The sequence below is a fragment of the Thermobia domestica genome, chromosome 1 (assembly GCF_964235325.1).
Source record: "Thermobia domestica chromosome 1, izTheDome1.hap1.1, whole genome shotgun sequence".
NCBI classification, from domain to species: Eukaryota; Metazoa; Arthropoda; class Insecta; order Zygentoma; family Lepismatidae; genus Thermobia; species Thermobia domestica.
In genome coordinates this window covers 311,765,833-311,792,637 of record NC_137454.1, presented here as the reverse complement: position 1 = coordinate 311,792,637, position 26,805 = coordinate 311,765,833, and the positions used below count along the sequence as shown (strand labels likewise).

The 26,805-nt window shown below is 38.1% G+C and overlaps 1 long non-coding RNA gene across 1 annotated transcript in view; it reads right to left on the bottom strand.

Moving 5' to 3' along the window:
• Positions 1 to 5,761: 5,761 nt before the first annotated feature.
• The window catches only part of LOC145662258 (uncharacterized), a 227,004-nt gene continuing 205,960 nt past the window's right edge, over positions 5,762 to 26,805 (bottom strand). Inside the window, exon 2 of the long non-coding RNA XR_014127021.1 lies at positions 5,762 to 6,692. This is a non-coding gene — a long non-coding RNA (uncharacterized LOC145662258). The remainder of the gene's footprint in view (positions 6,693 to 26,805) is intronic.

Here is a 26,805-nt window from a genome sequence, read left to right as displayed (position 1 = left end):
TCCACTACTACTTCCGGTTCGAATATTGATTCCCAAATAGTGAAAACGGTAATAGGGAGCATCAAATGGTCTTTTTTTATTATCCCAAGAACATAATTCATCTAAGCGCTTATTCTTCTACTGAAAGCAGAAGTAGTAAGAAAGTAATACAACTTCCGGTTCCTATAGGCCCTATTGATTTCTATCTAGTAATAATTTTAGGAGAAGGCAAGATACTGTTTTTGATAGATTTAGTGAAGAACAAGTTTTTTAACCTTTTCTCTCTATTGTAACTGGAAATTGTTATCTATTGTCACCTGAAGATTTCCGGTTTCAATATTGAACTTGCATGGAAGCAGCTTGTTTGAAATTCAATAATGTCATGAGAAAAGAGTAATGCTGCCTTGCACCAAGCTGTTTGTTACTCCTTTGCTCATCAACACACAGTGGTTTTAAGTGCATGGTGCAAGATTGGACACTGCAAACATTGTGTTAGATTACTTGCACGAGATTTCCATCATGCGGATGATTCCAGGTTAATTTCCAGACGGACAAACTTAGCCCCTTCAAAATCCAGATCTTACCAGATCTTAACCCATGTGACTATTTTCTGTGGCGGTTACGTTATATATATATATATATATATATATATATATATATATATATATATATATATATATTTCCGAAAGATCCCCAAAATTTGATGGAGTTCAAAAGACATTGTTCAGGCGTGCAGTGAAATTACGAAATACAAGTGCCGTCAAGCAATCAATAATATTCATGTTCGCTTTAAAAAAAGCTCGAAATCATATTGAACATGTATTTCATTCGAACATTTCTTCATAATGCATTCTCTTTTTGGACACTAGTTTCATTGCAATGTTCTTACTCATAAAAGTTTCATTAAAAAAAATGGTGAATCATTTCGTGCATCACCCTGTATTAGATATTGGCATAACTGAGAAACTGAGGCATCTTGCGTTTATAATAAGGATTAAGAATATCCAAATGTTTTATCCTAAATCTATGCAACCGGCAACTTCTAAACGTTTTTATGTTTGCATATTATCGTTATTCACAGACTGATATATATGTTTGTATTATAAATAGAATTTTAATAAATTAATACGATTTTTTAAATAAGTATACTGGCATTGCTGAAACCAATAAATAAGTACATTTGTTTTCGAAAGGTGATACACAATGAACATTCAGAACAATAAAAGTGTCCTTCCCCTTTAGGAAAATCTGAGAAATGCTGGTGTATATAGTGAATGACTTACGACTGTGTCTTCGGTATGCGTGATTCTGGGTTCGATTCTGGACATATAGAGCCGCAACTTGAATTTAAAGATATTGAACTCCAGAGAATAGAAACGATAGATACTAATATATTATGCTGGGTGTTAAATATATTATTATTATTTAGGAAAAGTGACGAATACGAAACAGGTGTGAGATTGTTTGTTGACAAATAAGTATGTTAGTGGGTAGACTGGATGAAATAATGCTCTTGGCACTAAGTGCAGATATCCCACAACAAGGAAAATGGCGTGCCGTAAAGAATACTTGTTTTCTGGTATACCTATTATCGCGTAATACGACAACATTGACGATACTTGAAGGTGTCAACATATGTGACTGGAACATCATCATCATCATAGGTATTGTGCCATTATTGGCAAAATCACTTGCTAGCAACTGAGAAGCTTACATGCTCCACGGTCGTCTGCTAACCTCTTCGTCTTCATGTACAGTTTTACAGTTTTTCTGTTTTGATATCGTCCATTAATTGTTTTTGTTTGTATCCTAGGAGAGACTGATACCAACAAATCAGAAAGTTGAAAAAGTTGGGGTAGAATAATAATCTACCTATCACTGGTAATGCCTTAATCAAACATTCGCAAGTTTGTTGTTCGTTTGTAATAATCTAACCAGCACATACATTGAGACCATCTGATATACTCAGTATTGCCATATTGCGCCATAATGCCGGAGAAAAGTTTTTTTTTTTTGTTTTTTTTTTTTTTTTTTTTTTTTTAGATTATTAAGGCCGTAGGATGTCTGCACTTGGTGCCAATGTTTCGTTCTTCTTTCAGAACGATGCATTCCCATTCAGCCTGCGCATTAGCATTCCTATTTATCCACAAATAATGCCAGATCTGTCTCCAAATCGTGATTTTTCACGTTTTGTAAAAAAAAAAAAAAAAAATGCATCGCCTTCGTATGTTTCTGGCATGTGTAAGGGCAAATGCCAAACTCTCTCCTCATGACTTTATATCTATTGTGTCCGCAAGGAAAGGTGGCTTCTGACAATTGGGTAGAGCACGTGGAGTATTGGAGGCGCTGTTGCCAGAGGCTCCGCAAGAGAGACAGCAGCTCTGGCGACAAACTTACGACGTTTAACAAGTAGTCTCAAGTACCGGCAACAGCGCGGTCAACGACCCTCGTTGCCTAGCAACAGCGGGAAAGAATACTGCTGTGATTGGCGAACAATCCTCCCTCTCGTTTTGTTTACAACATGTGCAGCTTGTCAGAAGCCACCTTTCATTAACTCGATAATATACATATAGGCTATTTCTAGGTAGCAGTTTTATTACATTCGTGTTTATTTCTCAAAAATTCTGATGCTCCAAAGTTCGGGTTGCGCGACTTTCCAGAGACACTGTATTTGACGATGTACATCATTCACTCTACCAGATGCTGTCTTTCCGTGCTTTTCTTTGTCGTGGGCTTGTACCATTATACACTTTATTGTATTCTTGAGAGGCGTATGGTAGATGTAATATTACACCCACCTGTAATAGAACATTACTCTTTAGAAATGAATAAATTTCTCTGTTCGTCTCGCAGTTAACGATCCTACTAATTTTTGCATTAGAAAACGGTAGTTTATCTTTTAATTAAAGACCAAGCCTTTTGTCTATGCCCCTTACCGTAAGTAGTAGAAATTGAATGAATGTTTATTCTTTTTTTTTTTTTGTATGAAACGTGCTTTTGGTGGTGCATGACGAATCCTTACCTTAACGTGGCAGCAAGTCAAATAAGTACGTACAGTGGAGAAACGGAAAAGCAGCTGAAAGACTACAATTGAAACACACAAAACGACTTCTGCAAGTAAAATGACAAGAATCTCTCTCTTTCTCTCTCTCTCTTTCTCAGTTAGATAAATAATCGCGAGCGAAACAACTGCTTCTTGGACAAACATCATATACAAAGCGCGTAGTTGTGTAAAAGTTAACACTGTGACTTTTGTTTCCGTAGTGCTTCGCCTCCATATTTCAAAACAAAGAAGAAAAATGTCTTGTGTGTTTCCTTCCATCCAAACGGACGCACAAGAGAAACGTGATATGGAGAGAATAGTCAATAATTTTATAGAGAAACCGGTGAAGTGGAAAAGAAACTATGAAGCTAAGAAATATAATATACATTTTTTTTCTAAATGCAAATATAAGATTATGACGTGAAGAAACAAGAAAGGACATTATATATATTAAGAAGAAACTTTCCTACAGGACATCAACTTAAAAGTTTATGATAGCATTGTGATGATATCTCCTACGTGCGTTTGTATGTATACACAGGAATATGTATAGTACTCCTATATACAGTATATATGAATGTGCATATGTACTGTGTATGACACCTTTGCCATAGTAAATACAATTTGATTTCTATACTAATTTCGCGGAGCGTCGTTGTCATACCTACACTTTTCCTGGCTACGTTAGAAATATCAATGTTTACAAGGCGCAAATTACCATTAGAAATATTCTACATATTAACGAATAATGAAAAATATCCAAATATGGTACAGTAGACTTTCGTTAGTCCGGCATCCAACAATCCGATACTCACGTGATGGATTTTATTTATTTATTTATTTATTTTTCAGCTGTAAATGCTTGTGTGCAATTCAAATCAGACAATCACGTCTGCAAGCGCTACTCGAAAGCGTTCGCGATGGTTCGATACTGATACAGTAATTCTGTATCAGTCTGCATTCTTTAAAATGTAGAATTAATATTGTTTTGGTTGTACTGTACATTTGAGTTGGAATGATTATTCTATAAATTATTTCTGGTAAACAATATTTGTTGGCAAATATCATGCTATACGTATATTCAGTCTACGATTTCGTTAGCATTTAGCGATGGAAGGAGGCACTACAAAATATTCCGGCATTTCCGGCAATCTGGCATTGCGTAAGTCCCGAACGCGCTGGATTATCGGATACATATATATATATATATATATATATATATATATATATATATATATATATATATATATATATATATATATATATATAAGCGGATCCAGGATATGATCAAGGGAGGGGCTAAACCTTAGTTTGCCGCTTTATCCAGTGTAAAACAGGATTGAAGTCCATTTTATCCAGTGTATACCTGAGGGTCAAGGGGGGCTATAGCCCCTATAGCCCCCCCTTGGATCCGCCCTTGTAAGATCAAGCGATACATCTCATCGAGCTAAACAATATGAGTAGCATGAGAGTAAATTCTTGCGTGTAGGTTTCCGGAAAATCGGCACAAACTTCATTTCTTCTTGCTCAAATCAAAATTAATGGTGTACGACAACCTATTAGAGTGAAACTTATATGAAAATATACCCCCCCCCCCCCCGTCATCAAGTATTTTATTATGACACTATCAAGACGACAGGACAAATTGTCGTTCAAATTACGCCACAAGATCACCACAAAGAACAACATTAGGGACTCCAGAAGAAAAATATTTTTTTAATGGATATTGAATACACACACGGAACTACCGGTTCAGGTCCTTAGGAATACAGTATAAAAATGGTTTCGCAACTTCAGATATATGCAGCAAAAATACGCAAATATCGTTAGAATATGCAATAATCTTCACAATACGCATTTGCATATCCAGATATCAGGCACGTAGCCAGGATTTCGTGAAGGGGAGGGGGCGTGACATGAAATACTGTGGTCATCACACCAGGGGCTCGATCATTCTAAACTATTTTACTGGAACATATATTGGTTCGTTTAGCCAAGGTTTCGTAACCGGGGGGAGGAGCAGGGAGCCGCGTGACATGAAATTCTGAAGGCTCAGGAGCTTGGTCGATCTAAACTACTTTACTATCAACATATATTAGTTTGTTAGGATAATAAAATGAGGATATATTGGCAAGTATTTTAATAACAAACTATGAAGAAATCTCGAGTAAAATACAGAAAAACAAAAATATTGAAGAAGATTTTACAATATTTACATCCTTCCTCTGTTTATTCAAATATAACAATTTTCCTTTCATTATGACCTCAACTATTATAAAAAGTACATATTCACTATTATAAAAAGTATATACTCAATACAGTAATGTCTTGTAAAATATTTTACAATATCTGCGTTCCTTTCTCTGTTGAATCAAGTGCTAACAAAACTTTCTTTCCACATAAATTTTTATTTTTATTATTCCGTCAACTATTGTCGGTTCCAAATGACAGGTTAAAGGATCAGTAGAAAATTGTTTTCGAAATAACATGTTTGATAATGCAAGGATCGACGACGAAAAATTATGATAAAAAAATGTCCATGCTGTTACAGAACGGCACTATGCTTTTGGAAGCTTGAAATCTCCCTGTCTAGTAGCAGAAATTCTGAGAATTCCGTAACTTTTCTAGAAATTTCAAATTCCCTGACTCTTCCAGGATACCTCGCTCACCTTGCCACCATGTACTGTAATATAAATCTCCTGATAAGAAAGAGTAATCAAAAGCTTCCTGTAGTTTTTATTTTTTTAAAACGCTGATCCTTCTTCTTCTCATTTCATTTTGTTTTTCCTTCCTTAATTTTTTCATTTCTGGTCTCGAATGGGGGGGGATCCGGACCCTCCCTTGGCTACGTGCCTGCAGATATGCATTTTTAAGATTAAGATTACGAATTAGATTTCTAGGCTTTCGGCTTCTATGGCCATGTTAGGCAGTCAGATATGAGAGATAACGTCCCTTGACGCCCACGCTAACCGGGGAATTGGGGAGGACGGAAGTGACCTGGGACCATTATGTTAGGTACTATCCCGACATTTGTCTGGTCGAAATGATGAAAACCTCACTTAGGATGACTTGAAAAAGTTTTCGACTTTTTCGAGTATCCCAACCGTGAATCGAACCCGGACCCGCTTGCATCAAAGGCGAGAACGTCAGCGACTATGCTACGCAAAACAATAAGTGCATTTTTAAAACAATTCGGCCCTAGTTATAATTATTTTAGCTTTTGTAAACACGATTTTTAAAACATATTCAAACAATTAAGTTTTCCAGAATAAGTCAATCTGTCAGCCTGTAGCTACAATTACGCATTAGCCAAAATTATCTTATTTCCAGTGTAGAATATAAAGCACATAGATGCAGTCTGCTTAAAGTCGCAATGCTTTCTTCCAAATTAATCTCTAGACAGATAGGTGAGTGTATTGTGGAGCAAATTCCTCACAGGCAATGAGTGGTCTTGCTGGTGGGAACCCTGGTTGAAACGTTGGTTCCACATTAATGGAATTGGTGGGAAAATGGCGGTGTTCTAAAACCTGAGATTCCCATGCGGCCTGGACGCGTTGGGAACTTGGAGACCCAAGAACTGATGAAGCAGGACGAAAGTTTGTAAAACCAAGCCACAAGTCCAAGCACCTGATGTAATCTCATTCTGCTCTTCTGAACTCAATATTGAAGTCTGCAAGAAAAAGAAAGAAAGAAAGAAAAAAAGTCTATATTCTTTGGTTTCTTTTCAAAGATACAGCTTTTAAATGCTTATGAAACAAACACAATTGAAACCTCTCGAGTTCTTACATGATTACACCAACAAATAAAAGAAAATGCATAAAATAGTATGGATAAGAATGTGGTAATTTTTGACAATTTTTACCCATAATATACAGGAAGTAACGCTAGGTTGTGTTATAAGAATGGCTGAATTGCAAAGGTGTACCGTCGATGGAGGCTGTGGAAGCGCCACTTCTAAACAAACAGAATAATGGATTAACAACAAGAATTACAGGGTTAGCATAAATGATTCGTTCGTTTTGAAAAGGCTATATTTTCAAAAGTGTTACACGTACACATACGAAAGATATATGAAAATAACCACACACTCACCAAGTTTATACATCCTCTACAAATGTTCAATATGTGCCCCTTTGGTGATACGACACATGCTCAGACGATACTCGAGCTCATTCCATACATATTGTAGCATAAGACTGTCAATTGTCTGCACTGCAGCGCTGATGCGTTCTTTGAACTCGACTAAGGATTGCGGTAGTGGGGGTATGTAAACAAGTTCCTTAACGTACCCCCACAGGAAGAAGTCGCAGGGCGTTAAATCAGGAGATCTGGGAAGCCAGGGAACAAAGGTAGGTTATTGTCACCAATACGCTCAATCCAGCGATGTGAGATGTGCCAATGAAGGATTGCCCTGTTTTGTGCCCCTCCTCGTGCTGCCACCTGGAATACACAATACAAACTTGGTGAGTTTGTGTTTCTATTCATATACCGGTATCTTTCATGTGTGTGCTTGTAATACTTTTGAAAATATAGTCTTTTCAAAAAGAATGAATCATTCTCCCACAATTAAATTGGCTGGGCCTTCTATTAATTTAGGAAAAATAGGTTGAATTCTACAATATTGTTAACGTTTAACGAGGGAAAATAGGGGAGAATGTCCCAAAATGTGACACATGTCAATCAATAGATCTTATTGAGTGAACAAAATGAAATATGTGACTAAAATCTGATGCGTAATTTTTGAGAAAATGGAGACAAATCAATTTATTTGTGAACTTAAAAATTGATGCGGTACAAGAAACATGCTACTTATTAAGGTGAAACTGATATTAAAATAAACTCTCAAATTAAGCTCTTCATTACAATTCTAGCAAGACGACTGTATATAGAGTGTGGTTAATGAAATAAAGCCTAATTTAATCATTAACTCTGAAATGTTAATTTCTGTTTAACTAAAATTGTGCACATATAAAACTCATATTAGTAGAAGGATGATATCGAACTGAAGAAAACAGCATGTTTCTGAGTACATTCCTATGTGTAGTTTTCGATAAAATAAAAAATACAAATCTTATGACGCTGAGAAGTATGCCGTTTCTTACCAATAGTAATTGACGCTTTATTTTACTGGAATAAATCATTTTTTTTATGCACTGTACAATATGAAAGGCTTTGATTTGTGCAGTTTGTAATTAAAAGCATTTAACTTTCAAATACGACTTTCACTAAACTTAATTTTCACATGGCAATTGACAGAAAAGTAGCCAAAATAAAAACATGTAAAAAGATAAGGTAATACAATACATCTTAAGTATATCCCTTGTAACTCCAAGTTTAATAACAATGCACAGCATGAAAGAAATCTGGGCAGCGTCTCTTATTACCCTGTATATTAAAACTGAAATATTAAAACAAATATTTTTCAGAAGTTTTCCTGTACATTGGAAGAAAAAATTCTATTGTGCTGTCCAGTAACAAAGTATATATACACAAAAAATCAGATATATGACTTGAAATTTGTTAACGTTTTAAATTACCTTTGTCTCTTATTACCCCGAGTATCTCTTATTACTCCGTCTTCCCCTAATGTAAACATATTGGCACTTTATTGAGATTTGTGGAGCGATACATCTATTGATTACTACTGATATAGATATTTTGACAAAGAAAAATATGCAGCAAAGCATGAGAGTAAGACCACAGTAATATGTATGGTAATGCTAAAGGGTAAAAAACTTTTCTAAAGACAGTAAAGAGGACCACACGAAAAGTACTTTAACGAATAAATGCACTAGCATTTATAATACAGATTAAGAATATAATATTTCGCCTAGATGTTATGCAACTGATAGTTCTTAAACAGAGATGGAATGGCTCAGTGGGTCGTGACTGAAGTGAATCAAGATTTGTGAGTGGGACAGTGGGTCAAGAGGATGTGAACCACTGCGACCCACCACCTACTGTGACCTACTCCGACCCACCATGACTCACTCCGACCCATTCAGCTCAGTGTATTGTAGAGAGTATATTTTGTTGTCTATGTTGTTCAAGGCCTCCATTTTCTTCTTTTTTCATTTGTTTCTATTTACTTATCTGAGATGTACATTCAATTCAAAAAAAAAAAAAATGAATGTAACTATGTGTGCGTAATCATCACAGACAAACGTAAAAGCCAAATGAAATGGCTTCTGGTATATAGTTAAGCCCCAATCCCAATTGAGACATTATCGTATTGCTTTCATTATAATACATATCCTAAGATGATAGTGGGGGTCCGAATTTTTGCGAAAAATTTAGTATCTCATGAGTGGGTCACCGTGGGTGGTGGGTCGTGGATCGTAGGATCACGGTGGGTGATGGGTCAGTGGATCATGGGTCATGTTTTCATTGACCCATGCCATAGAGTTACATATTTACGTTACACGAAAAGTTCATGTGTGAATGAAGGGGCCCTTGCAAACCGCTTGTTGTAAGCTTGCATCCGGCTTGATTGGAAAGCGTGCAAACATGCTAAGCTGGATTTCAGTAACGAAGCTACATGGAGGCAACCTTGCATTCAATCTTGTGAAAGCTCATGTGGTTCGGATTCCACGTTAATGTGGTTCGGATTCCCGTCTCATATAGCTTCGCTGCTGAAAGGTATATTAAACTTAAAATCAATTCAACTCCATTCAAGCATGACGCAAGTGTTTCACTATGGCGGTAAGTCAATAGCCAATGAACGATCAGTGATGCTATAACGCTCTGCGAAGGATCTAAAGTATCGCTTGCAAGTACAACAAAAGGCAGATTTTATGCAAGCACGCACTGAAGTGGCAAGCGCAGAAACCAAAAGCCAAACACGCGCCAACTGACCGAAAGGTTTCTTGCTACTTGGGGATAAGGGTAGCCACCCTTAAGGTCACCGTTACCCATGCCATGAAGATAGCGAATTGTCTTCATTAACGAGCTGGCCAAGAAAATCGCTTTAGCTATCTACTGCAAAAAAGAAAGATTTCAAAAACTCACTTTCGTTCAAGACTCTCGTGTAAAGTAACGGACAGACGTAGTACTAACATTACAACCTTATAAGACTACTAGCGTGATCCTATTAATAACCAAATGAGAAAATTTTTGTGGACATTCTATATGGCAAGTGCAATGTTGATAACAATGGAAGTGCTAAGTTTTCCTTTTCCATTAGTGCAAATGAAAGGGTAATGAAGAACCTCTCTTATAATTAGATAAACACACCTTTACAACTTTCATGAGAATGAGTGGTGGTGGAAGGTACTAATACAATAAATAGCAACCTCTGATATCCTCCCTTTGGGGCCTGAACCGATTGACCGGTGGAGCAAATATCCGTCTCCTTTACAATGTAATAAGCCGGAAGTACTAGGAGCTGCCTGGCCCCGGTTGTTATTCCATTAAATCGTCGCTAGCCACACCACAGTCAGTCAATGTTGCTGACCCGTCATCATCAATGTATTTCCTTCGACATTGGCATGTCGTTGGCATGGCAACGAAACCGAAACTTTTCAATTGCGCCGTCGCAAAACTCGTTACGTTTTAAAAAGAAGTAACCTTTGTAGTCAATGTTTTTTTGAGTCATTCCGTGCTCTCTCCCCTAACAGCGTGACTATTTCGTGTATTAGATTTGTCTTTTTGTTCTATTTATTTGTTCAGACGAACAAAAACAAAGTAGTGGTGGTGGTGTTCCAGTGTTCACACATTGTATTGTTTCTTGTTTATTGAAGGTCTTGACTTCATGCTATATGACCTGTTGACCACGAGGATCGTATGCATATATGCATATACGTATTTATTTCGCAACGTCGCATAAGAGCATTTGTATCCAGGTATGTATTGGCAATATTGCGCACTTAATGTAAACACACAAAAAACTTTTGCACATACTAATTTAAAAAAACTTCTTGTGCACGCAAGGACACGTTAAAACTCATAAAATGAATGTATATATACAGTAAACTCTCTCTTAACCGATCACCATGGGACCGGACCCTGGTCGGGTAAGAAAATAGTCGGTTAAAATGAAAATCACCATTGCACAATATTTATATAGAATAATAGTTAAGAAAAAGGTTTATAGTACCCTACTATAATTCAATGAATTTAACTCACCAGATTCGGAAATTTCAATCAAAATCTTCTCAAGTGACAATTGAACAAAATACCGCACATTGAATAAACCACACTAAACTATAACACATACCACACAGGTATTTATAGTGTATGTATTGATAGAAGAAAACACAAAAGTGACAAGAAAATACTATTGAGATTACAATACTGAATGAAGTACAGTTCTGTTTTATAAACACATTTACTAAACGAAGAAAAGTGCATATGGGCCTATTCTGTGGTACATCATTATGGAGCTGAGCACAGCTGATTACAAAAATGACTTATTTCTTGGAGGAATGGGTGGTTAGACCCACAGACGATTAAAGAGAGAGTGGTTAAGAGAGGGTCCACTGTATATATTTAAAAATATTAAATTTATTGACTGACAACAACCAAGTATAACTCAACCAGGAGCGTCATTTAGAAGACAGGGGCATTCCGTCCTAATGTATATATAGGATGACAGTCGAAGTGTTAGGGGAGTGTATTAAAAGAACTGTACAGTCACTGAAATGCTTCGACATATAGTTCATATGTTTGAAAATCCATAATTATTAGGTCTAAACTATGTGGACAGGAATGTTGTAGACTAAATATTCTTGATGTGCTGTTAATATTAAACCAGTTTACAGACAAACCCAATTTAGGCTCTGAAGACGGAGTCCTCATTCCTCCTCCTCCCCCCCCCCCCAAAGAATTTCTGGTACATTAAATTCGGCTCGTCTGTTGTGTGTTTATTAAACTTATTTTTACTACTTACAACAAATAAAAAAATGAAAGAATAAAATAATGAAATAAAATAAAATAATGAATAATAAAAAATAAAATAATGAAAGAAAAAATTAAAATGTTAAACCACGTTAACATGTAAAATATTAAAAAAAAAATGGAAATAGATCATTCACTTTGTTAGGCTACTGTCATTTGCATAATTTGATTACAAACACAGTTTCAAATTTGCGTAACATTCTTTGAGTTTAATCTTACTTTTTCATGGATTAAAGAAAAAAAAAAACATTTTTATAAACGCAAATAAATGGACTTCCAAAACTTTTTTGTTTGTTTGCTTGCTTGTTTATCGGTACAACCAGGGGTCAAAGTGGATCTGAAAAGGTAGGGGACACATAACGTCACACCGTCCCCCTTGCCTATTTTTGCCCATTGTAATTCTCTTAGAAAGTGGGGGGACGCCATAGATGTTTTCCAGAAGTGAGGGGACGACGTCCCCTCGCGTTCCCCCTCACTTTTACCCCTGGGTACAACACAGATTCTAACTTTAGGCACTGTCAACATCTATGTTTCAATAAGGTAGCATAGTAATAATATAATACTAATAATAACAATATTATTTGTATGTATTAACATATATATGTATGGTAACTTTTTAATGTTATCTTGTTTTGAAAGATGTTTTTTGGTTGTTTTTAGTATATTTAAGAAGCCCCCTGAAAATGGCATCGGGTTCTTCTAGAACAACTTACTGACTACACCCTGTATGTGGAACTAGAGATATCACTAACTATTAGTTCACCAGTTACTTACATATTAATTACTGTAATTAATTTGCAAACTTTTCACAATAATGTCACTTTATTCACCTGCTAGTAACTTATTAATGGGAGATTTTCGTTTCAAAAAATATTAAATTGGGAGGAAGTCCCCCCATACCTCAGGATTTCGCACTCTGGAAGAGAATTTTGTCTAGTGTTTCCCAAGAGACAAGAGTACGTTTTCAACTTTTGAGTCGAGACGAGAAATATTAGAATTCTCGTCTTATTTTCGAGACGAGAATCGCGACAAGACGAGGACAACACTAGTTCACCCATGTCTTAGATCTCAAAAAAAGCAGTTTTAGTGTTATATGGTTCATAGTATAAAACCTATGAATTGATAAAGTGATTATAAAAATATAATGAAGAGCATTATCAATGTTTAAAAGTTACACATTACACTGAAATAATACGAGTAAATATGGTTTAAATCAATTGATAAAATGTTAGAATATTTGGTTGGTATACGCTCGACTTTTTCGCAAATATAACGTGTACCCAGGGCCGGATTTAGGATGGTGCACCCCCTTTCGTTGTAAATATACATTACCTAAAATGAGAAGCTAGCAGTGAAAATAGTGACACTTAGCGAAACTTTCTGTCATTATTTTTCCGTAAGGGGCTTAAGAGAAAGCAGAGCTTTGCAAAAGCAATAGTTTAAGTTGATTTCTTGAAGGTTGAAGGAAAAAAAATTCACCAAGCAAAACAATACAATTGTCAAGCAGGGAAGAAAACAGCAACCAGGAGCATAGAATATTTTTTTTCCGGCATATCACTTGCGACACTCTAAAATACTAACTTTCCACCACCACCGTTCTATGTATCAGCGTTGTCAGGGGTGAAGAATATTGTCGCATGCCACCCACTTTGAAGAGTTTCAGTGGGATTCGTTACTTTGGTAGATATTGGTGCACCACCCTCAGAAAATCCTGGATCCGGTCCTGTGTGTACCAATCTCCGAATACACTCGCTTTTTTCGTAAATTTAAGTGAAATATACGATGGACTATAAAAATAACATGAGAGTATACGCCGTATACTTACTCTCGCTGAGCTGAGCGAAGCGAAGCTCTTATACTCGGGTTAGCCGTTTGGTTGTCCGCGAACTCCTCCTACACCGTTTGGCCGATCTCAACCAAACTTAGCACGCTGATAGAGTATGTCGTGCTGAGTGACAACATAGGTCGAAATCAAAAATCCGATGTACCATCGAGGAATAATAACCGAAAAACGCTTCCTCCTAGACCGTTTGGCCGATCTCAACCAAACTTAGCACGCTGATAGAGTATGTCGTGCTGAGTGAGAACATAGGTCGAAATCAAAAATCCGATGTACCATCGAGGAATAATGACCGAAAAACGCTTCCTCCTAGACCGTTTGGCCGATCTCAACCAAACTTAGCACGCTGATAAAGTATGTCGTGCTGAGTGACAGCATAGGTCGATGTACCATCGAGGAATAATGACCGAAAAACGCTTGCATAGACTTAACATGGGGAAAAAGTTTTCACGCGATTTTTTTGTCAACAATTAAAAATGACATTTATTATTGCATAATGGCCAGGAATGATTACGTAGTTTAAGCTCGCTCAGCTCATTTCATTGCAATCGGGTACATCCATTGCATTCCTAGTATAGGGCTCATTACGTCCCTGATTTAAATGGTATACCACACTCTTCGTGAACCTTTTGTAACGTTGAAGGATTCTAGCATGTTGTGCATTAAATTAAGAAAAAAGTTAGGGCATAAATTAAGTACATAAATTTAGAGATCGAGATGAAACAAAAAAACCTTGTTTCTTGTCTCATTTCGTGGACAACACTAATCTTGCCTCCACTCCCTCTAAAGCAACACTTGAAATTACGCTCCTTATTCTCCAACCGCGAAGGCTTGATCACTAATGAGTTTCAAACCATTCGACAGTCAAATGTTGAGGTTATTACCTAAAACTGATTAACTTTAGATAAATGTAATCGATGAATGGGAAAAAAAAAACAAAATACTCCAAAAATTAAAGAATATTCTACAATAGGAACTTCTGTATAACTAATTATTCAGTTTCATTATGTTTTTGATATTTTGGGAAATGAAAGATCTTAACGTGTGGTACGAACAACATACAACTCTTTTGTATAACCCACGGTATTTCTGGTAAGAGGTTTTGATTTTCGTTTCCCAAAAGTAAAGTGTTGTGAAATGTTCTCTTTTTTTCACTCACTGATTCAATTGTTCTAACTACATAGAAGCCAATATAGTGTTGCGTTCTTGTAGATATAAATTCCTGCTATTTTAGTATATCGGGCATCAAGTATTTGTAGACGGACTTTCCCGAATTCTTTACTCCCGAAAGAAGCGTCTAGGAGGATGGAACGACTATTTTGTGAGACCTTGAATAAAGATATGAGAAAAAAAAACTCATAAAATATTTCATGTGCACTAATCTACTGCGTGAAACACAGACATTACGTAAAAATGATGAAAAACGACTAACAGTTTTTAAAATGTTGGTGTGGAGAAGAATGTGGGAATTAGCGGGTCGAACGGAAAACGAATGAAAAAGTGTTAGAAATGATGGCGGAGAAAAAACAATTTTAAGTATTATTAAGAAGAGGAAGTTGGGACATGGCTATAAATGAACTGTATCATGAAGGACGTGCTAAAGAATATGGTGGCAGGAAAGGCAGGGAGAAGAGCGAAGGAGGCTACAATTAATGGACGATATCGAAACAGAAAAATCGTATGAGAAGACGAAGAGGTTAGCGGAAGACCGTGGAGGATGGAAACTTCTTAGTTGAGGCAAGTAACCTGCCAATAATGGCAAAATACTTATGATGATGGTGATGATTGGTTCTAACCTGTTGTTTGCTACAAACTCCAAACAGTCAGTTGTTCTTCCTCGCTATTGTATATGGAAAATGCTCTTTAACATTTCTTGTGTAGAAGGTAAAATCAAATAGGCTATGTAATATGTAGATTCAAACACCTTTGGGAATAAATTTTGAGTATTTGTGTTTTGTTCTTGTGCAACCCCAAGGTTATGAAAGACGGATACTAATAACATAAGCTTCAAACCATGACTGGGACTTGAATCCGGTATAGTTGGCAGATGCACAGAGTATCATGAATGATCAACCCTCACAGTTTAGAAGTCGGTTCACCACCTTTATTCCCCTCCAGAAGAACTGCATTACAGGAGACAATGTAAACAGAAAACAATACCGGCTATGAACACGTTAATCTCATAAAAAAAAAAAAAGTATGATTAAAGCGTGCAATATGATGCACATTGGTGCGTAAAAATATTCTCTCCGTGCTCTGCACGTTGTGTCTTTCAAAATTAAAGTAAAATATTTGTAAAAGCATCTGATCCCCTAAGTCGTCTATAATTTTTTGATGAAAAGAATTTCATTATGAGCATTTCATTTTTGAACACGACTGTACGGAGACCAAAACTGCATTGAATATGGTTAAATTAGTAGTGGCAGGTTGTGGATCATTATCACTAATATATTCCTTATTTTTCGTATGTAATAACTAGACTGGTAAACAATATTCACCCCATATAGAAGAATTTAGTTCTTGATTTTGTGTTTATTAAGTTTGTACTTTTTTAAAGCACTTTAAGTTTCTATCAATTAACACAATATTAGGGTGATTTAGAGGACAATACGAGTTTGAGGAAATTCGTTATGTTAAAAACAGTAATGCACGTAAAATAGAAGTAAATGTAATGAATATATCCTAACTTGCGATCCTGGCTCTCGGGTTCAGTCGGCCTCAAGCTCAATAACTTAGCACAAGCCCTATACTCGTAAGTGGAGAGCGAACCAGAGCCTTAGTTAAAACAAGGACAAACCACGTGAGATTATTGAGTGCGAACATCAGTGAGGATAGTGAGTGCGAGCCCAATCAGGTTAATGAATTCAAGATTGAGATCAATCTAACGGGAGCCTTGTGGAGGACAGCAAGACGGGATGAAATTATATTCTTAGGCCTATTTAGCCCATATTCAAACCTTTTTACATCAGTTCATATATTCAAACTTTATAAATTCATCTGATATGTTCACACTTTATATATTCATCTGATACATTCAAAACATATATTTAACTGACATATTCAAACCTTATATATTCTGCTAAAATATTCAAATCTTACATATTCAGTTGGTATAGTCAAACCTTTTATATTCCGCTGATACATTCAAACTTTATATAAATATATTCAATTGATATATTCAAACCTTATATATTCTACTGTTATATTCAAATTTTATATATTCAGCTGATATATTCGAATTTTATATATTCAGTTGTATTCAAGCCTTATATATTCAACTGTCAAATGAATGGAGAGTATATGAGGGGATTCTTGCCTATATATATATATATATATATATATATATATATATATATATATATAGGCGCGGGCCCCTTGATGTTTAGGTATACACTGGATAAAGCTGCAAACTATGGTTTAGCCCCTCCCTTGATCATATCCTGGATCCGCCACTACATATATCTATATCTATCTATCTATCTATATCTATATGTATATTCAAAAATCACACTTGTCCTGAAAGGATATAATTCCGTGTACACCACTGGTTCAAACCTTATGTATTCAACTGATATATTCAAATTTTATATAACCAGCTGATTTATTCAAATCTTCAGCTGAAAAATTAAAATATTATATATTCAGCTGATTTTTCAAACATTATATATCCAGCTGAAATACTCAAAATTTATATATTCATTTCTTGTATTCAAACTTTATATTTTCAGCGTATATATTCACATTTTATATATTCAGCTATTCAGCTGATGTAATCAAATCTTACATATTCAGTGTAAATATCTAAACCTTCTATATTCAGCTGATATTTTCAAACCTTCTATATTCAAATGATATATTCAAACCTCACATATCCAGCTGATATATCCAAACCTTATACTCGTATATTCAACTAATATATCCAAACCTTATATACTCAGCTAATACATTCAAACCTTACATATCCAGCTGATGTATTTAAACCTTCTTTATTTTGCTAATATATTCAAATTTAACATATTCAGCTGATATATTCAAACCAAGGATCTTATAAAATAGAGGATCTGCCCTTACAACAAAATCTTGTAGCCATACGTCACAGTTTCGCCACCCCTACTCTGCCCACTCCGCCCAATAGGATCGCAATGTTTTGAGCCAACAATCATGCGGAAACGAAAGTAGCCAATCAGACGATGGCAGAAACGAGAGTAGCCAATCAGACGTGCCGATTCTCGGTTGCTTTTTGGCTTCACCGATTTAATACGATAAAGATACCTATGGGCACATACTCTATTTATAACATCCTTGATTCAAACCTTATGTTCGTATATTCAACTAATATATCCAAACCTTATATATATATGGACGAGTTAAAGTGTGGTCAATGTGTGAGCGTCCACGCTCACAGAAGGATCAGGATGATGTCCTTAACTCATCAACTCACTTGAGGGTAACTGGAAGGCCAGTTGGAAGTTGGCGAGCCTAGCGCGACGAAGCCTAAGAGCGAGCCACTCAGCGGAAAGAAAAAGAGAAGACACCCACGCCTCGCTCTCATTTTTTGGCGATTCAGGTCATTCGACTCTCATTTTCGACTCGGATTCGTCTCTCAGAAACCAGTGACAAGCTCCAATTCTTCATAGCATCAGTGATATATAAAGTCATTATTTTAATCAGTCCAACGCAGTCTCCAGTTGAAGAGCCAATCATTCGAAGAAGAAGCTGAGGAAACTATCCGGGAGAAGACAGCTTCCAAGAAGGAATCCACCACGTGGGCTAAGAAGGGGCAGACATAATTGCGGTCCTTGAGCGTCTTCCAGCAACTACAAGTTAAGTAAAACGATTTCTTGGGAACGGTGGACGAATACCTTAAATTACCTTTTTTTTTTCTTAAATTCATTCATAATTTTATCACCCTCCATTCTCTTTGCATTCTGTCCATTTTATTATTTCATTAAGTCAGCCGACATCAGTATTGCAGACAGAATTTAACTTCCACTTGTGTCTAACTTACCTTAGTTCAAATAAATAGTTTATAATACCTAAACAGTTCTCTTGTTTAGTTATTGAAACAGTGTGCCTTTTATGTCTCTAGGTAGCCGCTTCACGGCCTATGTCTCTGTGTGGTATTTCTCTCTGCCATCGCGCGTAACCTCTGTTGCTATCGAGACCGACAATAAACTTGTTTATTGTTCAGGGTTTGTGTTTCCCTGGTTTTATTGATTGGATAATTTTCCAAATTATCACAATCAATCAAATCGGCGTGCACAAATATGAAGATTATGAGACTCAGGTGCAGTTTTACTATAAGGAGGCAGGTTTAGGGCCGTGCTCGATAAAAAAAAAAAGCTTTAATTTGGCACACAGTGTGGGATTTTGCAGGGACCCATCAGATAAAGAGAACAACCATTTCACGCTTCGTTATAGAGAGAGGGAACCGATACAGTATAGTTTTAACGTCTTTTGATTCACCTTCTATATTTACTGCGAACATCTCAAAATTTCTATACTGTTTTCTGCATTTTGTTTCCGTATTTCAGGTAATTCATTCACATTCGTCCATTTTTTCATCCATTTTAGTAGTTGTAGAGCATTATTTTCATGTTATGGTGTTTTATTCAGAAGTCAAATGTATGTATGTGTATGGAATATGCTAGAGTCGTGAGTGAAGTGCATTCTATGTCCGCTGATTTAGGCACAGAGTTAGTCTTTGTTAAGGAAAGTTTTCGACCACGTGGCTAGCATCATCGCCTTGTTTGTTTCCACAAGCATCACGTTCATAAGTTCATTTCATTCCTAATTCATTTTTCTCAAACAGTGTTATTTTCGTGGTATTACTAAGTCATTTCATCATTCTTCGAGTAGCCCTCCCAAATAGAGAAAGATCGTATTCTCATTCATTAGTGTATGATATTACGTTGTGGGAAAATGGCGATGAACATCGACACTTTTAAAGAAGCAATGAAGTCCCTTATGGATGATCAGTCAAAAGAATTGACAGAAAAATTGCAATCCAATAAAGAAGAGCTCACAGACCAGCTCAATAAAAACAAGGAAGAGTTCACAGACCAGCTCAATAAAAACAAGGAAGAGCTCGTTGACCAGCTCAACGAAAACAAGAAAGAGCTCACGGAAGAATTCAATGAACAGCTACAAGCCACAGAACGAAAACTTTCCGGAACAATGACAGCTATTGAGAACCATATGCGCTCAGAATTTAGTGACGCGAACGAGGAAATTAAAAGCGAACTATCGACGATGTGCGACGTCGTCATTTCAATCATGCAACACACTGAGCAAGCTCTGGAAGAAACGCGGAAGAGTATCCAATCCCTTGATAACCGGTGTTCTAGCCTAGAAACTGTAGTTGCTAACAATAAAAGTGCTATTCTTAATTTGGAGCACAAAACGGGTGTCATTTTTAAAGCCACACAATCAGTACAATCTGACTGCGCGAACGCCTACAGTCATATCTCTTCCAGAGTTATTGAAGTTGACCATTCCCTTACAAATTTCGCTCAGAACTTTAACGACTGCATATCGAATCTTACAAGCGAGATGGAGAGAAACCGTGATGCTAGCACCCGCCAATCTCAATCTGTGCTAGCACAAGTCCAGGCACTACGCCAGGAAACTTTTACCGGTCAATTCGAGCTGCATCAGCGTTTACTAGCTCTAGAAAATAGACAAGAACGGCACTATCGTTCTTCGGAACACGTTCAAATGCAGGGTCAAGGGGACAACTTTTCCCAAAACCAGCATCTTCTGAATGTAAGGGAACCCGCCACTGTGCCCTTGTTCGGTGCCAGGCAACGTCGCACACCCTCTCGATCCGCCCAGTTTTCACAGGCGACATCCGCATGCGAAGGTGACCTTAGCCCAAAATTTCAGGATGAGGCCTATGAAAGTGAATCCTCAGGGTCAGAAAGTGAAAGTTACCGTCACCCTACACCTCGCGTCAATGTCCGTTTTTCTGATTTGGCCCACCTCACGAAGTTTTCGGGAACTGGTGCTTCTCTATTACCTGACACGTTTTTGGCCAAATTTGAGAGCGAGATGTCATTTCTTCGAGTTCCTCGTTCACAGTATCTAGAATTGTTGCAGTTCTGCCTCGAAGGTGACGCCCTTTCATGGTTTCAGTTAAACAGAACGAACATTCGAAACTACCAGGAATTCCGAACTGAGTTAAGAGCACACTATCAGAATAGCTTCATAGTCGCACATAAACTGACTTTATTGCGAACGCAACATTTTTCGCCATCTCGTCACACCTCCGTCGAATTGTTCGTAGTGAGTCGTTTTCAAGACATTAGAGCTTTGTGTCCTTCTATTTCTGACACGGAAATCATTTCCACTCTGATTCCTTTGTTGCCTACGCGATTTCAGACCTACCTGGTGGCAACACAACACGAGAGGTTTCATGACTTTGTTTCCTGTGTTCAGAGGCTTGAAGCGTTACAGGGATCAGTGACAGACACCCGTTCCGCGGCGCCCGGTTCCAGTAGATATTCAGCGCCTCGCCTCAGCAACAACCCTCGTCCTGCATATTCGTCTCAATTTCCCCGTAATAATAACATACAGAATTTTCCAGCATCAAATAGTCACGTTCCTTCCCGCACGTTCCAGAGGCAAGTTAATCACGTTGCGCTTGAGAATGACGAAACCTCTCGCAGGAACCGTGATCACTTAATTGAATCACAGCCTTCTCGTACTTCCCTCAGACGTCCAGCACGGGCTGCACGTAATAGACGCCGTAACCGTAACCATAGCTTACAACCACGTGATACACAGGAATCTTCCCGTTCCCAACAATCGCAGGTTCGATTTCAGTCTCCTGCATCGGAACCGGAAAACGATTCCCAGTACGAGAATCGCGGGCCATCCCCACGACGCCCTATAAGTGACGATGAAATGTACTACCAACAAGAGCAGCATTTAAACTGACTCGCAGCTTTCTTGGTACGGAGGTCAAGAATAGCTTAGACACCGTGAACCGTGGTAGTGAATCCTCCAGTGAAGGAACTAGTTTCCAGTGTAAAACTGAATATAAGACCTTTTACGTCAGGCAGTCATTGCTATGTGTAGACCCACGAAGTGATACTTCTCAGTTTGTTAACCTTAGTGACGATGACAACGAAAGCGAGGATGAAATACAGACCCTTTCGAATAAGCAGTTAGACTTTCTCGAATGCACGTGCAGTTCGAAAGTCGTAGTAAATATTCTAGGTAAAGAATATACGTGCTTGTTGGACGGAGGAAGTGAATGTTCCCTCATAAGCAAAGACATGTGGTCTAAAATAAGCACTATTGTCTCGTCACCGCGACTCGAACCAGTTCCTCACGTATCACTCGTCGGATTCCACGGAGGCAAACGCGCCCATGTAAAGGGTAGAATTTCTATTCCCGTGAAGCTTGGTCAACTAGAAATTATCATACCATTTCTTGTAGTGCCTAATATTAACGAGCAAATTATTCTTGGACTAGATGCACTTTCACAACTGCGTACTATACTTGATTATGGTAATTGCACGGCTACTTTTCATCATTCCGACTTTTGCGCTATTTTAAATATTTTGCCAGTGGCCAGTGCGAAAGAAAAACACAAAAGTAGTGATAATACTCAGTTTTATAGTAACAACATATGTGTCAGTACGTCTGTTGACTCTCAGTCAAATTCTAACCACGAACATCGTTTTGACGAGAGCTACGAGTTGCATTACGATCCTGACGATGTCACTCTTGAGGGTGACGAAACTTTTTTGAATGTAAATTCCCAGAAGTTAGTAGCATTAGGTCGTACTTGCGTAGAAGAAAGTAATAACATTTTTAATGGACGGGGTATATCTCCAGAACAGCACCCAGAATTATTTGCTACTGATGCTGAAATACTTCAAGCGGTTGAATCTTCCCATGTCCCACCCGAATACAAACAGGATCTCACCGATATACTAATCAAACATCGTCACGTTTTCGCCAAGTTTCCCGGTTTGTGTCGAGACTTCCAATATGACTTTGGTATCACACATACTGAACCGATAGTACGAAAACCTTATCCCATTGCTTACAAATATAGGGAAGCTGTTAACCGTGAGATAGATAAATTGCTTTTCCTTGGGGTGATCGAAAAGGCCTCTTCCCCACATTTAAATCCGCTTCACGTGGTGCTGAAGAAATCAGCGGAAGAAGATGGACTGCCATCCATCCGTTTAGTAACGGATTTAAGAGGTGCTAACGCCGTTACACCGTTACATCACCAAAGGCCAGAGAAAATAGACGAGCTTCTCGCCAAGTTCAGTGGCAAAAATCTCTTCAGTACTTTAGATTTCTCTCAGTCCTATCTACAATGCGAAATTTCTCCCCAGTCCCGACCGTATACTGCATTTTTATATGCCGGAACGCAGTACCAGTACACTGTAGTACCTAACGGTCAGAAGAACGGCTCCACTGCCCTGAACATGTGTTTGAACCATGTGCTAGGTGACGAGTTATCACGTCAAACCATAAGATACATCGACGATGTATGTTTAGCGAATTCTAGTCCCACTGAGCATCTTTCTTTGTTGGATAAAGTGTTGGGAAAAATCAAATGTTCAGGGATGACACTGAACTTGTCGAAGTGTGATTTCTTTAAAAATGAAACACAGTTTTTAAGCTTCAATATCACCTCCCAAGGATACAAGAAGAATCCCCAGGCTGCAGACGCCATTAAGCGCCTCCCCAAGCCTCACAATGTGAAATCTCTTAGGAGATGGTTAGGCATTATTGGATGGCACCGCCGTTACATTCCCAGTTTTTCAGTCTTAGCAGCACCTCTCTTTAATTTATTGAAAAAGGACTCACGCTGGCAGTGGACTGAGGCCTGTGAAATCGCTTTGAATAAGCTTGTCAATCTCGTCATTGAAGACGTTATGCTGTCCTTTCCAGACCATAACAGACAGTTTTTCATCCAAACGGACGGCAATCTACAAGCCGTCGCTGCAGCCTTATTTCAAGTTGATGAGAACGGCAATAAGCGTGTCATAGAATATTTCTCGAAAATGTTATCCCCCGCTCAGTCCAAATATACCATAACGGAAATTGAGGCTTACGCAATAGTGTGCGCCGTAAAGAAGTGGGAAGCATATCTACTTGGCACGCATTTCACGGTCCTTTCAGACCACAAGGCACTCACGTCGCTGAACAATGTTTGTTCATGGAACCCCAGGTTATCACGTTGGTTCATCCAACTTCAACGTTTTGATTTTTCAATAGAATACGTCCCGGGAAGACAGAACGAATGTATTGATGCATTCACACGCTTGCTTCCTTCATTGGAACACAAAATTGTGAGAACTCACGCTCTCAATGTGCTGAACGATGACGTCACACGTGTCACCAGACAGGAACTTATTGACATGCAACGCAGTGAATCTGATTACCACCCCATCATTCAGTATATTGAAGCAAAGTCTGCGTCTCAAACAGCGTCACCTGAAATGCCTTCTACGTCAAGCGACACCCAACAGAACGCAGCGACCCACCGTGGTAAAAGATCTTGGGACACCCTATATAAACTGCAAGATGGCATTCTCACAATAAAAGACTTTCGCTTCCCAGATCGTTTTCGCATCTGTCTCCCACACCAGTTACGATCCAAAGTCATAGAGTCTTACCACAACATGGGTCACTTCGGTAGAGACAAAGTTCTTTCCAGCATTTCACGAGCGTTTCACTGGCCACAAATGCGCAAGGATGTTGCAAAATACATTCATGATTGTGTCACATGCATGCGCACGAAACACCAAAAGATCCCCACCGCACCTTCCATGGGATCCATTATTCCTAGCTCTAAAGGCGAATTAATTTCTATAGACTTATATGGTCCTCTCCCACGTGGCAGGCAAGGCGAAACATTTCTGCTCACTGTCATGGATTGCTACTCACGATTAGTCCAGGCATATTGTCTGAGGAGTGCAACCACTCAGAGCATAGTAAAGTGTTTAGAGAGCAGATATTTTCAACACCTAGGAGTACCATTAAAGGTGTTAACGGATAATGGTCCACAGTTTGTTTCTAATCATTTTAAGAGCTTCTTATCTCGATATAACATTAGACATCTGCGGACAACTCCTTACCATCCGGCTTCGTCACCGGTAGAACGCATTCATCAAGACATGTCACGCTTGTTTCGCCTATTTTGTTCACAGAAACATCAAGACTGGACGCTTTTTGTATCTCAAATAATTATACTGCTGAATCACTCCATTTCCTCGTCCACTGGAATGTCAGCAGTAGAGATACATTTTAACGACGACCCTAGTATAGCCATCGCTCGAATATGGCAAACCACATTAAAAGAAAAAGACTCCAATGATAACGCTTCCTTTTGGCGTAAACGTTTACTTATGGCCGATCTCAAGAGACGACGTAAGATCGAGCGTCGCAACGACAAATTGCAGCAAAAAGGCGAAAAGCTGCCCACAATCAAAGAAGGTGATCTCGTTTTCTTACGCTCACATCCAGCGAGTAGCGCCATTAATAAACAAATTTACAAATTTTTCGACGTGTATCTGGGGCCCCTCCTCTGTTACAAACGCGTGGGAAATAAGGCTTTCGAGTTGTTAGACTTACGAGATGGTTCCTTGCATGGCACTCACTCTGTTGACAATCTGAATCTTTGGAAGCCATCAGCGGAGATGAGAGAGAAATGGTTGCAGGGCGTGGGACCGACGAATACGGCTGACAGAGACGATTAGGACACGCATTTTGTTTGAGCGAGGTTAGATAGTAAACTCAACCCCCCCCCCTCCTCCTTCAATTTTCCACCTCTGTCACCTTCCCTTGTAGTATATAACATTCACATTTAATAACTAATTTTAAGCGCATACCCCCCATTCTCCTCCACTGGTCCTTTGTATAACGTCCAAACCGACCCAACAAAAGTGTAATACAGTGCCTCGAACTGTGCTCAACAGAACATCAGTGTCATCTTTCACTAAAGTGTCGTGCAGTACAAACTGCCAATGCGGTCAGAACTCCTCAGTGCATCGTCATGTCACTCCGAACAGTGCTTCATACGCTACTCTGCAACAACCGTAAGCGTATCCAGTTCAAAGTGCGTCGAGTTTTGTCGAACTCACATTTTGTCACGGAACTACAGCACAAACATTCCAATAGTGCATCATGTTAGTGCGTCACGAACGGTGCCGGCTGTCAGTAAAAAAAAAAAAAAAAAAAAATAGAAAGAGAAAGACAAACCTGCATCTAAGTGCATAAATAACAAAAATTATAAGAGTAGATCTAATTAGTGTTGTTTCTATCTCCAAGTTGATTGTATATTACTATATAATCATTTCATTGAAGTCCGTTCATAAACTGCATACTATATTAACCACATATTTATGAGTGTATAAAATAATGTGTAACTGGAGAGGAATCGCATAATTTATTCTCCAAAATGCGCTGCAGCATACAACATATATATATTGTAAAGTGCGTAAATCTATATGTATAAGTGTAAATAATCACCTGTTTTTACCCCCCCCCCCCCATCAGTGTACAGTGCAGCGAACTCAAAACTTCGTTTTCGTTTTGATCTTATTCACAGCTTCAACTCCATCAAGAGAACAAGATCATCCATCACACAAGACAAGAAACGAGCCAGCATTGACAGATGTCCACAACCAACACCAATTAAATTAAAAATCATATAAAGTAAAATATTTTTTGAAGCCTCTCAAGCCATTATGTAAGGGTGGTGCCCATTAACCAAAATTCAATTTGTAAGAGGGTGACCTTTGTAATTAACTTTTTCTTTACATTCAAATTCATTGTAATATTTCAATTCATTAATTTCAAACCGTACACTGTGACCAAGAAATCTTCACCCACATCTTGTCAAGTATACCAGGATCTTCTTCGTCGTGAGTTCTTCCTCTCGGAGCACCAATCTGTGAGCGTCCACGCTCACAGAAGGATCAGGATGATGTCCTTAACTCATCAACTCACTTGAGGGTAACTGGAAGGCCAGTTGGAAGTTGGCGAGCCTAGCGCGACGAAGCCTAAGAGCGAGCCA